We start from the raw sequence: 15,497 nt of genomic DNA on the forward strand, positions 1-15,497 counted from the left end.
ACCCTTCACGGACCCGGTCCCACTGTGTCACCAAAAAAACAGTGACCATTTACAAAAAGCAGGGATGCACAGAAGCCAACTAAAACTGTGCCAGTGATTTAAATTTCACCACACCAGCCCCAGCCCATGGTGGTTTATACAAAAATGTCTCCCTTTGCCCATCAGCTGAGGCATTTTTAAGTGAGGAGAAAAAAAATTAAAAAGAAAGAAATGCCCTATTTATTTATACAATTGAATCTATAAAACCATCCCCTGCTGTTCCTATACATAGTACACTCATATATACCAATAACTCTGAGGCACTGGAAAAGAGTGACATAGGGGGGAGGAAAAAGTGACAGAGGGCTTTCCACCCTGAGTATATTTATACATACAGTTGCAGGTTTCCGGTTTCACACTGAGTATATGATCGCCCGGTTTTGGGTGCCCGGTCCCCGCTGACATACTCTGCCCCTGGTTTAGATGCTCACAGTGATGAATCAGTCAGCCAGATCCGTGTGATGTCCAGGATCCAGATCTTCCGCTAAGCCCGGCTGTCCCTATAGGATTGCACATGCCTTTCGCTGCAGGGAGGGGCAACCGGTAACCCGACTAGAACCGCAGAGAGGGGCTCCAAATAGCAGAGAAGATAGGGGCAAGCGCCGGTTGGATAATAGCCAAAGGATCGCGAGTGCGCTGAAGGCTGAGGGAGCACGGAAGGTCTGTGCACCGGAGAAGGCTACGATCAGCCTCGTATAACTCGAGGCGCTGCTGCAGGTAGCAGTGAAGGAGCTGTGCGGTGCAAGCAGTGCCTGCGCTGCATCACTCTCTGCTGGTAAGTGCCCCGCTGCCCCTTCTTGGTGTGTGAACTGCAGTGCCCGTGTCATGCTGCTGAGCAGAGCCTGCTGTTGCAGTGCTGCTAATTGTATGGGGAGAAGGACATCGTGATGCGGCGCAGCCACAGTGATCTGCATGTTGGGTGGCTTTTGCAAATCAGTGCCTTCTATAAGCGCTGCAAGCGGTCTGAACTGCAGTCTTTCTCTCCATGCAGTGCCGGTTCTGCTGCAATAGGAGAAGATTCTAGAAGAGGTCATCTAGTTGTATAAAGTTGTCACGTCAGTTTTTAATATATCGATTGTTAACGACCCTTAATATTTAGTGTATCCAATAATTGAAATAGTTATGATGCACACTGCAGCCCGGCATGTTCTGTAACACAAGCTCCACTACAGATCAGTAGGGACCCTGGACATAAGAGGATTATCTTGCACATTAAGAGCCTTTACTGATTTTTTTTGTTGAAAAACTGAGAAATATCAAGGTCTGAACCCGTACAGATTATGTTATTTTAGTGCTCTCTTATAAAGATGTCCAGTGGTCCCCTACATCGAGGCACTGACGTAGTATGACGTCATCCAGTTCACCGCATGGAAGAATTCTGCCTCTATTTTTTTCCCTGCTTGGGAACATGTGCTTTCCTGAGCACTATATGTATATGTGTATGTGTATATATAATATGTGTGTGTATATATCTGTATATCTCATATATCTCAGAAGTAAATGACAGAACTTGCAGAAGCAAAAGTACCGGTAATTGTTTTAATAAATATTTGTTACATTTTATGTTTACAAATACTGCGGTCAGAAATGTTACATTTGGAAACATCTTGAAATATGCACACAGGTCACAATGAAATCTTTAGTGTCTTTCATATTAACTTTTACAAAATTTGAAGCCAAATGCGAAGGCCCATATTTTTTTTTTACAAGGAATGTATAGAAAGCTAAGCGTGAAACATCATGATTTTGCTGCTAAGAGTGAATCATTACCAAGGTCAGGAAGGATGCACCCATGATAATTTTCAAGAAACTAATTAATATGTATTAAATAAATGTGGTGGTTTTCATAAGGTTTGCATGATTTCAATAAAGAAAATGACTGCTGATGTTAACAGCATCATCTTTTATATCATTGAACTCCACTTAAAACGTTGCTTGACCATGAAATATCATTAATATACTAAATACCATAAAAAATAGTTGAATAGCACAAATATTATGAAATAGAGAGGTATTGTAAAATGACCTTATTCGTCTGTATTTGTGTTCCCTGCTAATAATTTGGGACATTTCAGGATACATTAGTTTTAATCCAAAAATACTGTATTATACTAAAGGATTTGCTGAGCGGAGTTATGGAAATATTTCACGATGCGGTCCTAAGTGGTACAAGCCGTATGCAATTTTCATTTTTAGAATCAGTTACTGTGCTGTAAATAATTCTGGCTTCAATGTAATAATGTCCCTTTTATTTGTAATATCATTTTTAATGATACTGGTCTTCTCTTGTCTGGTTGTGCTCTTGACTGTTTTTATAGAAACTGGATGTAAAATTACATGGCTTGATTAGCCTCATTTTAATTTTTAGTGAATGCTTAAAATTGCACAAGAAACACCATAGATTTCCATGTTTAAACCACACACCACCAATACAAAGCAGAAAATGTGTGATATTTGCAGAATTATCATGAGCGTCCCATGTGGCCCCACCAGTGGACAATTGGACAATATATTTTAAACTACCCTTTAGTCTAGTCCGCCTACGCCAGAATATGTTTCTGGAGGTAATGATCATTTTCAGAAGTCACCTCCAAGCGGTGAAGGCAGCACAGTCTATGGGAAGGTTGGCTCTGCATTGGGTTTTCATGCATGAATACAGATAATATTAAATGTGCCGTCCCACCTCCTCCGCTGAATGAAACAGTATTCCTAATACTGCTGAATGCCTTAAACCTTTGCAAAAATAAATATAAAATTCCTAATTTTAGGGAATCCTTTATTGTCATGTGATTGAAAAGCCATCAGCGATAGGCTATTGCCAAGGAAACGAAAAAGGTGTTTTGGTGTTGTTTTTATTTGATTAAACGTTCAGATCGAAACAGAAAATAACAAATCTGCCAGAGATATTTAGGTTCAGTTAATGTTTTATGTAAGTGGATCATCACCTTTCATCATGATTCTAGCATGAGAACTGCCCGACTGCTTTATGCGCAAGCAAATTGGGTTCTATTTTTAATGAGGAGACAAAATAAGACAAAATGAGATCTGATGGAGCCAGACAAGGCTCAGAGACCTCCTGACATGCTCTCTGCAGTAGATTTATCAAATTTTACATTTTCTAATTATAAACATCTCATTTTCTAATTCTGCCAGATCTGCCTACCACATATTATAAATGAGCTGTTTCCCTGCAGAAAGATAGTGCCTGGCATCCATGTAGAACTTCTTTAAAAACTCGATGTGCTTTTGGTCTGTAGCTTAGTTTCTATTTAGAGATCCATGTCGGTTTCTCTGAACGTGGAACTCCCAGATTCTACAAGCTGACTTGGAGCAACTCCAGGATTTTTGGGGAATGGATGATGATATAAATATTTTGCTGTTAAATAATCAAAAACAAGCACGACCTTAATGTACCTCTCAAGTGATCCTTTTATTTAAATATCTCTTGGTTAAATAAACTACTGTATCCATGGTTGCTAAATCACCAAAAAATATTGCCCCCCTGTCAGTCTCCTCACCACACTTCCTAAAATAAGTGTGTGTGTGCTACCTTCATACATACACACCCACCAACTCCATACAGTAACACACACACACACATCCAAACAGATAACACGTACACTCTACTGTCATGCTAATACTATACAGTAATGCACACTCACTCTACCACCATACACTTACACATACACACACTCACAGCCATACACTAGCACTCACTCAAACACCATACATTTACATATACAAGCATACACTCTATATTCCTCCCACAGCTTTCCCTCACTCTTACATCTCAGTTACCGGTTGTCTGGGTGCTGTGCATCTATGGCACCCCCTCCAAGAGGAAGGCTTGCACATTTAAAACTATGCATGGGACTTCCATCACAGAGGAAAGCTGCATACACTTTTAAATGTGCTGACCTACAGACTAAAAAAAGTCTGTTTGCTACCATTAGGCAGAGATTGACTCATGGAGGAGACAGTCTAATATGGCTGCCTGCAACTATTATAACGGATGCTATGGATGGGGGTTTAAAGTGCCAGTATGCTGCCAGCCGGTCTATTGTGCGATCAGCCGGCTGGCATATTGGTTAAAAAGTCCGATCTCTGTATATTGTGTAGAGATTGCAAGGTCACAAGTGACCCCCTCCAAAGCCCATTCCCCCAAATAAAAAATAAAAATAAAAAAAACACATGCAGCCTCCAAAGCAGGTGAGCCAGAGTTGCTAATTATGAAACACATTTCTTCCACCTTAATGTCTTCACATGTACTAAAATGTGTATAAGACTTTTATTCACACGATAGGTATCATAATGTTAGATCTAGTTTTACATTTCTTGGACGCCATTATTTATGTATCATGCACACAATGATATGACAATGTTTCAGTTTATGCCAACTTACCTACTCTTTACCGTATTAGTTGATGGGCAATTTGTAAATTTGTAACAGAATTCAGTTCTAGAGTGAGTAGATTAGACTTGAGCTATGTAATGTGGAAGCTAAAATGTTAAGTTGTGTGAATGTACCTGATTTGGTTCAATGTTGGAAATACCATCTTTGTGACAACTTCCCCAAATTAATTTATAGTCATGTTCATCCTCCTAAGGCCTAAGTCAGCAATTGAATAATATCCAAGCATAGTTTGTGTATACACAGTATATGACACAAACTGGCTGTCTTCCTACAAATATTGAACATCATGATTCATAAAAGACTATGTAGTACCTGGCAGATAATGTGAAATCAATAATGTTGCAAATCTGTAGAATATAGTGAGGGTGGAAAAACATATTTGATTTTTATGGGATATATCCTGGATTGGACATATCGTAAAATCTCTGAAGTAATTGTGTATAATACACACTCACCAGATTAGGTCACTGGCTGATGATCAGTGAGACTGGTCAATAATCAGTAGCCTAAAGAATCATTAAACAATAAAATAAATATTGTAAAATAAAAAGTGACAAGTTTAGGCCACTGATGTCAGGTGAACATGATCAATAATCAGTGACCTTAAATGTCACTATTCAGTGATGAGAAAGAAATCAGTTATGAAAAAACAATGTAAAAAAATAATTTTTTATTAATAGTAGGGTGTTTTTTTTTGTTTTGTTTTTTTTTTACCTTATGACCTGTATGACCCTTCTCTCTCTTGATCACGGAGGGTGAGGAGTCATCTGAGTGTAACTGACAGCAACCGCCCTTTAAGCACCTTTGACTTCTAGGTTTTTGAAGATTTTTCAACATTATTGTTATTTTTAACTCTTTCAGTGCTGATGTGCCATAGCAGCACATCATTGGTTGTGACTTGGTTCCCACAAGCCTTTACCACAAGCATTAGCTCCTTCAATGCCACGATTGCACAATCACTCTCTTTTTTGTTCCAAGTGTTAATTGGATGGCTAGGACCAAATGTTGTAAATTCCAAAGAATAACGCTCACATTTCATCAACAGCAAAAGAAAAAAGGAAACAATGATTCAAACTTAATCTTTAATAGACACTTCACTAAAAAGGGTGGTAGTGGTGTAGGAGTCGAGTTGCAGGCAGGTTAGCCAAACTTAGTTCAGTGGCCACTATGGCAGGCAGAAGGAAAAGGGCTAATCCAAGGCAGTCCTGGGTCAATATGGCAGGCAGCAGGAAAAATGGTAATCCTGAAGCAGTCCAAGGTCAAAAAGGCAGGCAGCAAGTGAAAGGTTAATCCAAAGGCAACCCAGGTCAATAAGGCAAACAGAAGGCAAAATGTTAATCCAATGATCAAGAGCAGGAGAAACTAAAGGACAGTAACACAGAGCTTTGTCCTTCTCAAATATCTAAAGCATATGAATCATAACTTCATGTGCTTATGATTTGGTTTGTTGCTTGGTGGGCACTTGTTCAGGCATTGTACCCTATTAAACCTTACTAACTTTTTTAATTTGGTATGTAATTCTAACTGGTATACCTCCTTAAATAGAGAAGATACATAACTACAACCTGTAATGAAAGTACCGGTAGTACGTTTTCTACTTTTGTATTACAGTAGCAGATGAGTCAGCACCAGTTGTGTGACTAGGTGCATAGAACTTTCATCTAAATCCCAAGTAGTTCAGCAGTTCTGCATCCAGTACCCTGGACCCTTGGGGAGTAGAAAACAGATTTATTGAGATCTGACTCTCCAGTGGCAGATATTCTTCATATTTAAAATTCTTCCTTGGGACAAGTGTTTCCATAAAATAACGGGATGAAATGAAACTCCTGGAGCATGATAAATCTTTCTTACATACTAGCATAGCTTAAGTACCAATTTCTGCTCTATCAAGAACAAGAGAGCACACCACTGGACTTTTTGTTCAATGTGAACATTGTTACATGCTAAAATCTAAACTGGCTTATGGTGGATTCCTATCATACACTTTTTGTCATCTACACAATGTGGACATGTAAGACAAGTATAATGTTTTGGTATGCTGAAGGTGATATACCAAGACATTTTGGACAATGCTATGCTTCTAGCTTTGTGGGAACAGTTTGGGGAAGGCCCTTTTCTATTCCATAATGACTGCGCCCCAGTGCACAAAGCAAGGTCCCTAAATACATGGTTGGATGAGTTTGGTGTGGAAGAACTTGACTGGCCCACACAGAGCCCTGACCTCAACACCATCGAACACCTTTGGGATAAATTGGAACGTAGATCATGACCATCAGGCCATCTTGTCCAACATCAGTACCTGGCCTCACAAAATGCTCTACTGGATGAATTGGCAAAAATTCCTACAGAAAAGCTCCAAAATCTTGTGGAAAGTCTTTCCAGAAGAGTGGAAGCTGTTATAGCTGCAAAGAGGGGACTAACTTCATATTAATGTCAATGTATTGTGATAAACCCTGTAGCAGGAGGGCCATACATGTCACTTTTAGGGGTCCTAAGCACAGTCCTCTAGGGCAATCACTCTCGGGAACACCCCAATTGGAGCCCTCTCTAACTGAACTATGCTGGTCTAGACTGACCAGCCTAATCACCCGCTGCCTCAACCTCCCAGCCAGACCCAGCTACGCCAGGCTCTGGAAAACCTCCCCCAGACAGCACACAAAATGTCCAGGCAGGTATTGCCTCACTTGGCTCAGGGATGGTCTTCTTCAATGCCTCTCCTTGCCCTGGGAGCACAGGGAGCTTCCTCTTCCCCCAACAGTCTCCCTGAGTATCAGGCTCCAGGGGTTTTTAACGCCCAGCACCTGTGCCTGATGGCGGCCTCATAGAAATCCCGTACCAGATCCTGCAGACTTCTAGCCTCCTGGAAAAGCTGGCATGGATTTTCTACAGAATGGGGGAACGGAGCATTGGCCCACCCTGCTCTCCAATTGCTTCACCCCAGGGACCCATATGTATAATCTGCATAGCAGCTGTACTCAGATGCCATGCTAATCATCTCCCTGGGGTTCACAGTCTCACAGTATTTAGAATGCAATGTCATAAAAGTCCCTGTTTGTAATGGTCAGGTGTTCCAATACTTTTGCCCATTTAGTGTATCTCAGCTTTCTTTTTTTTTTTTTTTTTTTTTTAGTCAAGTCACCTTTATTTATAAACAGAGCAGCGAGGTGTAATCACAGCAGTATAAGATATACAAACAGGTATGTGAGAGTGAAATTCCAACGCACAGCACAACTGAGCGAGGGGAGAAATGTACAGAAAAAGAGTACATACTGCAACAGAATAACGCCATTATCCCAAAATAAAGTATGACGTTGCTCGAATAAAAGTGACAAAATGAATTGTACAATCAGAAATAACAGCGACACAGTAAACAAACAGGACCCCGTATCAACGCAATAACGGAGGAAGAGAAAAACTCCTACGGAGCTGTATGAGTCCAAATAACAGTTGTAGGTACCCCCGCAACGCCGGACAACAGAGTGACGAAGCGGGGACACCAAACATATGCTGGATACAGTAAACTATGAAAAAAGAAAAAAAAAGAAACAAAAGAAGGAGGGAAGAAAAAATGAGGTCTCCCTCACCAGGCAGGCGACACGGACAGACACAAAGTGGCATGAGAGATGTTGGACGAGGCAACGCGTAGAAAGAATGGCAGTGGCCATAACTAAATAAGGTGAGTCCGGGTAACAAAGAACCCCTCCGGCTCGGAGGCTGTATGTGCATGAAAGCCGAACATGGGGATCAACAGGTGGAAGGGGGTGGAGACTGAAAAATGGCTGTGAACCTAGGAGAGGAGAGAAATTGGTGCCATGGTAGCCATTTAAGATCATTCTTATAACCCCGGTAGTAGAGGATAATTTGGGGGACTTTTCCCTAGAGGAGACCCGGAGCTGCTTCCTACCTGTAGCCGGCTCACATTATGAGGGAGACGGCAGCGATGACGGGTTCCCGGTACAGATAGAACATGGAGCACAAGCTCTGCTATGAAGTTTACACCTCCATGACATGCCAGAGGTTAAACTTTGAAGGCTTGATTACACTGGACAGGTTTAATTAAATATTGAAAGTACAAATATGGCTTTTAAATTAACTCCCAATAGCTCCACTAGCTCCCAATAGCTCCACTTTTAACTTTATCATGGCAAATATGGTTGACAGGTCCAGGAGCAGATCCAGATCAGTAAGGGCAAAGCCAGAGTTACTGTAGGGTAGCATACAAACTCTTTACTTGTGGAACAACATAAAGATTTGTCCTCATGAGAAACAACTAGCACTTAGTATATGAGAACATAATAATATTATGTGTTTTTTTATAACTTAGCATCATCAGTTCAATGAATTAGCATTATTGTGGTATTTGTTTTGCATGCAAAATGCTTAGTAACAGCATTCACTGGTATATATCTTTGGATATGTAGCATCTGCTGTTTCATTACAATTTACTAGGAATACAAACTACTTATCACACTGCATAGAAGTAAATGGAAGAGTACCAGTGTGTTATTCAATAGCATAGGTTGGCATGGCTCTTTTAACCCAGATATCTTTCATTGGCTGAATAGAGACAGAGTATATGACATGTTCACTTTGTAACCTTTCACTCTTCTGCATCTCATTAATTTTCCCTATTTACTCAAGAATATCTATAAATACGTAACTTGCTGGCCAGCTAAGGTTTTCATGAGTCATACAACATACATTATTCATTAGTCAAATCTGGTCACCATTTACTGGATGCTCATTAATGTTAATGTTCTGCCTTAAAGGCAGCCAAGTCCAGTTTCAGACTGGATGACACCTTCAGAATAGGGGTGACATCTAAAAACACCAAGCGTACCTGTTACAGCAACCTCCAGGGGTACATGCAGACAAAGTATATGTAACAATATGGCGCAAAATACAATTTCCATTAACTTAGTAGCAAATGTTTGAAGACTTACTGTTCATGTCCACTGAATGCATATATCTACTGTGCCACCATAAAGACAATTAGTAGGAATTGATAGAATGGTAAGCATATTGCCCACCCTACTTTACAGACGGTCAAAGAGCTACAGAGCTCAACTCTCCGCCACAATTGGACAAGTGAGATTGTAGGCACTAGGAAAGAGTTCCAAGCCACCACAGGGAACTGCCACCCAGTGTCTAGTAAGGCCCGCTTTACAATACCACCAGGTTTTATGTTTATGTGATGAGACTTGTGTGCATAGACAATATGTCTGGGGGACATTTCCCTAGAGGAGCACCATGTTTTTCAGTGACAGTTGTGTTCCAAGCCCCAATAGCCATCCCCGTACCCCTGTGAGTCTCCCCAGTATTAACGTGATCACATTTTCTCATTCAAATAGTAGGCACCTTTCTTGTTGGTCCCTGTGGCTCACCTTCCCAGGTTCAAATCTATTGTCCACTTTTAAGGGACACCAGCCCATTATGTTCCACACCCCATTGGGCATAGATGACAGCAAATGAACTGATTTGTGTCCTGTGTGTTTACTCAGTCACCTTTATCCTATGTCCTTAAAACCATGTCCTATGTCCTTAAAACCATGTGTTTCCTGACTGGTGTGTTGTGTCGTTACCGGTAGTAGAGGATAATTTGGGGGACTTTTCCCTAGAGGAGACCCGGAGCTGCTTCCTACCTGTAGCCGGCTCACATTATGAGGGAGACGGCAGCGATGACGGGTTCCCGGTACAGATAGAACATGGAGCACAAGCTCTGCTATGAAGTTTACACCTCCATGACATGCCAGAGGTTAAACTTTGAAGGCTTGATTACACTGGACAGGTTTAATTAAATATTGAAAGTACAAATATGGCTTTTAAATTAACTTTAAGAGATAATAATAGAATTGCCTACCTCAGGACGTTGATGTAGCAAAGTGAAGTGATTTACCGAAGACAAAGCTGGTCAGCATATCAGCGCTTTTTAAATCTTGCATACTCATGGCTTGGCAACAGTATCTGTTGAGATCCTGAGTGTTTTAAAATAAAATTTAGCTGAACAAGTTCTGAGATGTATGCGTATAAATTAAAGGTGCTGTTCCTCTTAGACAAAACATTAATTGGTTGTATCCAAAATACATCATTGCAGAGCAGTCATTTCATTCTTTCCTCTGATTTTCAAGCAGCTTTTTCAGTTTTCAACAACCTATCAATGGCTGCAATTGTGTCGCATGACAACCATACATGGCAACTTTCTGAGTTTGGCCCGGAGAACTCTGGGAGAAGCACTGCCTCTCCAGTTATTTGGGTGAACACCCGAATCCTCCGGATCGCGGGAGCGGCGTTGTGGCATGCCCCACTCCCCGCCCATTTCCCCTTTAAATGGGGGTGTTTCCCACGATGGCAATGGGAATGGCTACCGACATCAGTGGGCAGATTTGGCCGTGTCTCGTAAGGATAGGCTCCAGGTAGCAGGAGCCCACAAGTTCCCAGTTATGATGACAACTATTCCCAGCAATAACAACAAAAAAGGTTTGCATTATTTAGGGTAAAGGCATTGCTAACGGACCGGGGAGCCAATTGAATTTACTTACCCCAATCCACAGGGTACCATCCTCCATTGCTGCCCAATAAAAGTGCCCCTTTCAATTGTTAGGAGATTAAATTAGATTGTTTTATTAAAACGCAGGGGGAATCTGGAGAGTACATATAATAGTAGTTTGTATTATAGGTCGTCTACAATTATATCATGTGTTATGTAATTTTATAAAGTGCTAAATCTGTGTGTCCAGTCTTTCTTTCTACTTATGGTTTGGTAAACTAGAAATAATTTGCACTTGATGATGAGGAAAAGCCATTGAAATAAAAAACCAGTGTGGATGGCCAAACATGCGTTCGCTGTACAAGGGAGTCTATTTACTAAAGCTACAGTTGACGAGAGTTGTGCTTCAACACGTAAACACAAAATGCAGCTTTTAAATAATTATTTCATTTATTAATGGTAAAGAGTAAATCAAAACCTATATAGAAAACCGAATTGCCCCCCTAAACATAAAAACTGTTTGTCCCAGGCAACAGCTGCAATCAAATGTTTGTGATAACTCCAATGAGTCTTTGACATCGCTGTGGAAAAAATTTGGCCCACTCTTCTTGACTGAATTGTTTTCATTCAGCCACATTGGAGGGTTTTTTAACATGAACTGCCGTTTTAAGGTCATGCCACAGCAACTCAATCGGATCCAAGTCAGAACTTTGGCTAGGCCGCACCAAAATGTTCATTTTGTTTCTTTTCAGCCATTCAGGGTTGGACTTGCTTGTGTGCTTTGGATTACTGTCCTGCTGCATAACCCAATTGAGCCTGTGCTTTAGGTTATAAACATTCTCCTTCATGATTTTCTGGTAGAGAGCAGAATTCATGGTGCCATCAATTATAGCAAGTTGCACAGGTCCTGAAGTAGCAAAGCAGCCCCAGACCATCATGCTACCGCCACAATTTGATGTTCCTATTGTGGAACGCTGTATTAGCTTCATGCCAGATGTAATGTGTCTTCCAAAAAGTTTCACTTTTGACTCATCAATACTCATCAATATTATCCCAAAAGTCTTGATGTCATTGAGACTTTTTTTTGGCAAATTTGGCCTTGCAACTCTCCCATGGGTCTCTAATTTTAGAATTGTGAACACTGACATTAACTGTGGCAAGTGTGACATGTAGTGCTTTAGTCTAGGTTCTTTTGTGACCTCCTTGATGAGTAGTTAATGTACTTTTCAAGGAATTTTGGTAGGTCGCCACTCTTGGGAAGGTTCCCCAATGTTCCAAGTTTTCTCCATTTGAAGATAATGTGGTTCACTTGAGTCCCAGAGCCTTAGAAATGGCTTTGTGACCCTTTCCAGACTAATAGATGTCAATGACTTCTTTCTCATCTGTTCTTGAATTTCTTTAGATCACAGCATCATGTGCTGCTCTTTAAGACCTCTCCTGCAACTATTCCTTTAGAGAATAGAACTAAATGTCATCGTTACTCTGGTAATCTTAAATTAAATACTACAATTTAAGCAATTTCTTAATGTCCCCAACAGATAATATCAAGCGCATATTTAAAAATCTTCCATCCTTACAACGTTTTTAGTTTATAAATAGTCTTGGAAACATTGTGTTCCTTAGTTTGTATATAATATATCTAACACTTGAATTAGAGATGACCAAATAATGTATTTTGTTTAGAGACTGAAAAAGAGCCAGCCCTAGAGTATAAATAACAGAATACTGGTCTTAAAAGTAAAGTTTTACCCAATTTTGTTGCATTTAACTTTTAACTAAAGGCAGGAGAAAAAAATGTAATTCTGAGGACTGTTGATTTCCCCAAACCATTCCCAGAAATAATGCTTTAATCTCAGGGCCGGCCGAAGACTTAACGCCGCCTGGGGCGAAGTTTAAAACTACGATCTACGATCCCCCCCCCCCCGGTACTTACCTTTAAACAGTCCTGCGGCGAGTCTCCCTGCTCTGCCACGGTGCCGGCTTGTAAGGCTTGACGTCACTTCCGGCGCTCTGCATTACAAGCCGGCACCGGGACCGAACAGGGAGACTCGCCGCAGAGGAGAGAGAGAGAGGGGCGCCGAGCGGGTAAGCGAAAACCACTCGGCGCCCCTCTCTCTCTCCTCCGCTTCAAAAAAAAAAAACAAAAAAAAGTGCTTGGGGCGGCAAAGTGCCGCCCCTTCTAAAGTGCCGCCTGGGGCAATTGCCCCAGTCTGCCCCATTATAGGGCCGGCCCTGTTTAATCTTGTAAGATGTTGCTTCCGTCATAATTGTCATCTGCTGCAAAAAGTAGAAACTGATTGTTGCCATAGACACTAAAACATTTAAATGTTTCTGTACAGTTTGTATGTGATTCATTCTTACAGTTTGATGTCCCAACGAGCTTGTACTCTGTACTTTATTATTAATTTATTGCATTAATGAAATATGTACCGTATATATATATTCTTTAATTACTTGGGTAGAAGCTGCGGCACCTCCTTTGTGGGCTGACAACTTTCACCACCTGTGCAATTTTATTCGTACAAGAGGCTTGTAAAATTCAGCATACAATGTTTCTCATAAAAAGAAATCATATATTTCTCTATTAATAGGTACACGGATTTAACATCTGTCTCATAAAAAGTCAGTTGTAAAGTCAGGATACCGCCTGTGTTGTACGGTAAATGTTGAAATCCTCTGCTATTAGTCAGGGGTGCCCAAGAGGAAGCTCTACAGCTGTTGTTGATTATCAATAATATGAGACACCATTCTGACCAAAGGCTTGCAGCTGGTCTAAAGCTTCAAAAGAGGAAAGATGGTGGAGAGGCATAATGACGCAAATGTTTTTTTAATAACATATCCTGAAGTCTTTTACAGTAGGTTTGCCTAAAACCTTCTGTTTTCACATAATAAACAGTTTTCACTTTTAGAAACCAAACATTGATGGTAATTTACTAAAAGGCCACTTGATATTTTAGTATGCGTTTAAGTAGCTGTATCATCAACTTTGGCTAAATAGCCCATCGTGTTGTGGCAGACATTATGTTGTGAGAGTGGACGAAGTGCCCTTGGACAGCTGGTCGATATTGGCATATATTACCTGTCAGCGCATGGCTTTTCCGAACCAATTTTCTTTTTTCAGTGTTGAATATTGTATTTGGAAGTGCTATGCCTATTGATGTCATGTGAAATTTTATGTATATCATATATTAAAATGATTCTAAAATATTCTTTAAACATGCGAATTCACTGCCAGTTTTAACAAAAAATATTATTTATGTATTGGTGCGTGTATATCAGAAACGTGTGGATGCTGAGGAAGAGTGTATCATTTACTCTGCAAAATACTTTTTTTCTGATGGTGAGGAATCAGTGCGCTCTGGAACATGTTTTTTCAGTTAATTATATATTCCCGCATGTTGGTTTTACAATTTGGGTGGATTATACATTATGTATTCAGAAAAATATAGAAGTTTAACCCACATACTTTCCAGTTCTGTTATTGTTGGAATCAAGGGGGGGGCTGGCGCCTTCTGGCCCAGGAGGTGAGTTAAGCCAAGTGGCCTCCCACCTCCGGTAACTAACACAGACAAACACACACTAACACATATACTAACACCACAGTCTAAAACACACACACCTTTGCACCAAAGTCTAATGCATACTCGCACACTCACTCACCTTACACAAGTTCTGTTTGCACATGAGTTAGATGTTCCCACTAGGTTCCTGCCTCTTGGAGAGAACAGGCCCAAGCCAGACCATGCTTGGATAGAATCAGAACTTTTAAGTTGTCATTTTAATGGGTTTCACCACTTTTTGTATATGAGCCCCAGCTGTTTTAATTGTTAGGACCTCTTTTCATATGATCACTTTGACTTCTTTCCTCTAAATTGTTTGAATGGATTGTCACATGATGAAACAGGGCTAAATGTTTGTCACAAAACATTTTTGTAGACATTAACGTTGCATTCATAAAAGATTGATCGTGGGGAGGAATGCTGGGCACTTACCTTTGGGGCTGCTGCTTTCTGACTTTTGTAGTGCAAACAGTCATGTCCAGGTACAAACTCTAACATACAAAAAAATAATTTATACATGAAATCTAAATCAGGTACAGTGGCTTGTCTGTCTATAATTATACTTTGTGTGTAAACATGCTGATCTTTTAAAAACTACTTTTATAAATAGCATACACTAATAGGCTGGTGAGGTAAAAATCCATCTGATTGATTTGTATGGTGAGAAAATAACCCACATTGATTTTGATCTTAATATATATTAATGTTTTGACTACTTTTGATCATTTTAATTATGTAGTTTTATCTGAATGTTCGAAATATGTATTCAAAGCTTGTCTATTGATGACGGAAGTCATGGTAACAGATATGTTCTCAACCCAAACACCAATACACTGATAAAGTAGTTGGGATAGTAGAAGACCATAGATTTAATGTAAACAGCTTATCATAAGGCCTATGGGACCAACAGATGGTTATGGCATAATGCACATATGTGCCTACGGTAACTGGTAGATCCCAACTCACAAGCCTAGAAATATTTGATCAAAAAAAATAA

General features: G+C 40.3%; 1 protein-coding gene across 1 annotated transcript in view; it reads left to right on the plus strand.

The window, feature by feature from the left end:
* The first annotated feature begins 404 nt into the window (after window positions 1–404).
* The window catches only part of OSBPL6 (oxysterol binding protein like 6), a 62,567-nt gene continuing 47,474 nt past the window's right edge, over window positions 405–15,497 (plus strand). The window contains exon 1 of the mRNA XM_053470991.1: window positions 405–814. The gene's annotated coding sequence lies outside the window, so the exon portion shown is untranslated. The remainder of the gene's footprint in view (window positions 815–15,497) is intronic.

This window comes from Spea bombifrons, chromosome 7 (assembly GCF_027358695.1).
Source record: "Spea bombifrons isolate aSpeBom1 chromosome 7, aSpeBom1.2.pri, whole genome shotgun sequence".
In the NCBI taxonomy this organism is placed as follows: domain Eukaryota; kingdom Metazoa; phylum Chordata; class Amphibia; order Anura; family Pelobatidae; genus Spea; species Spea bombifrons.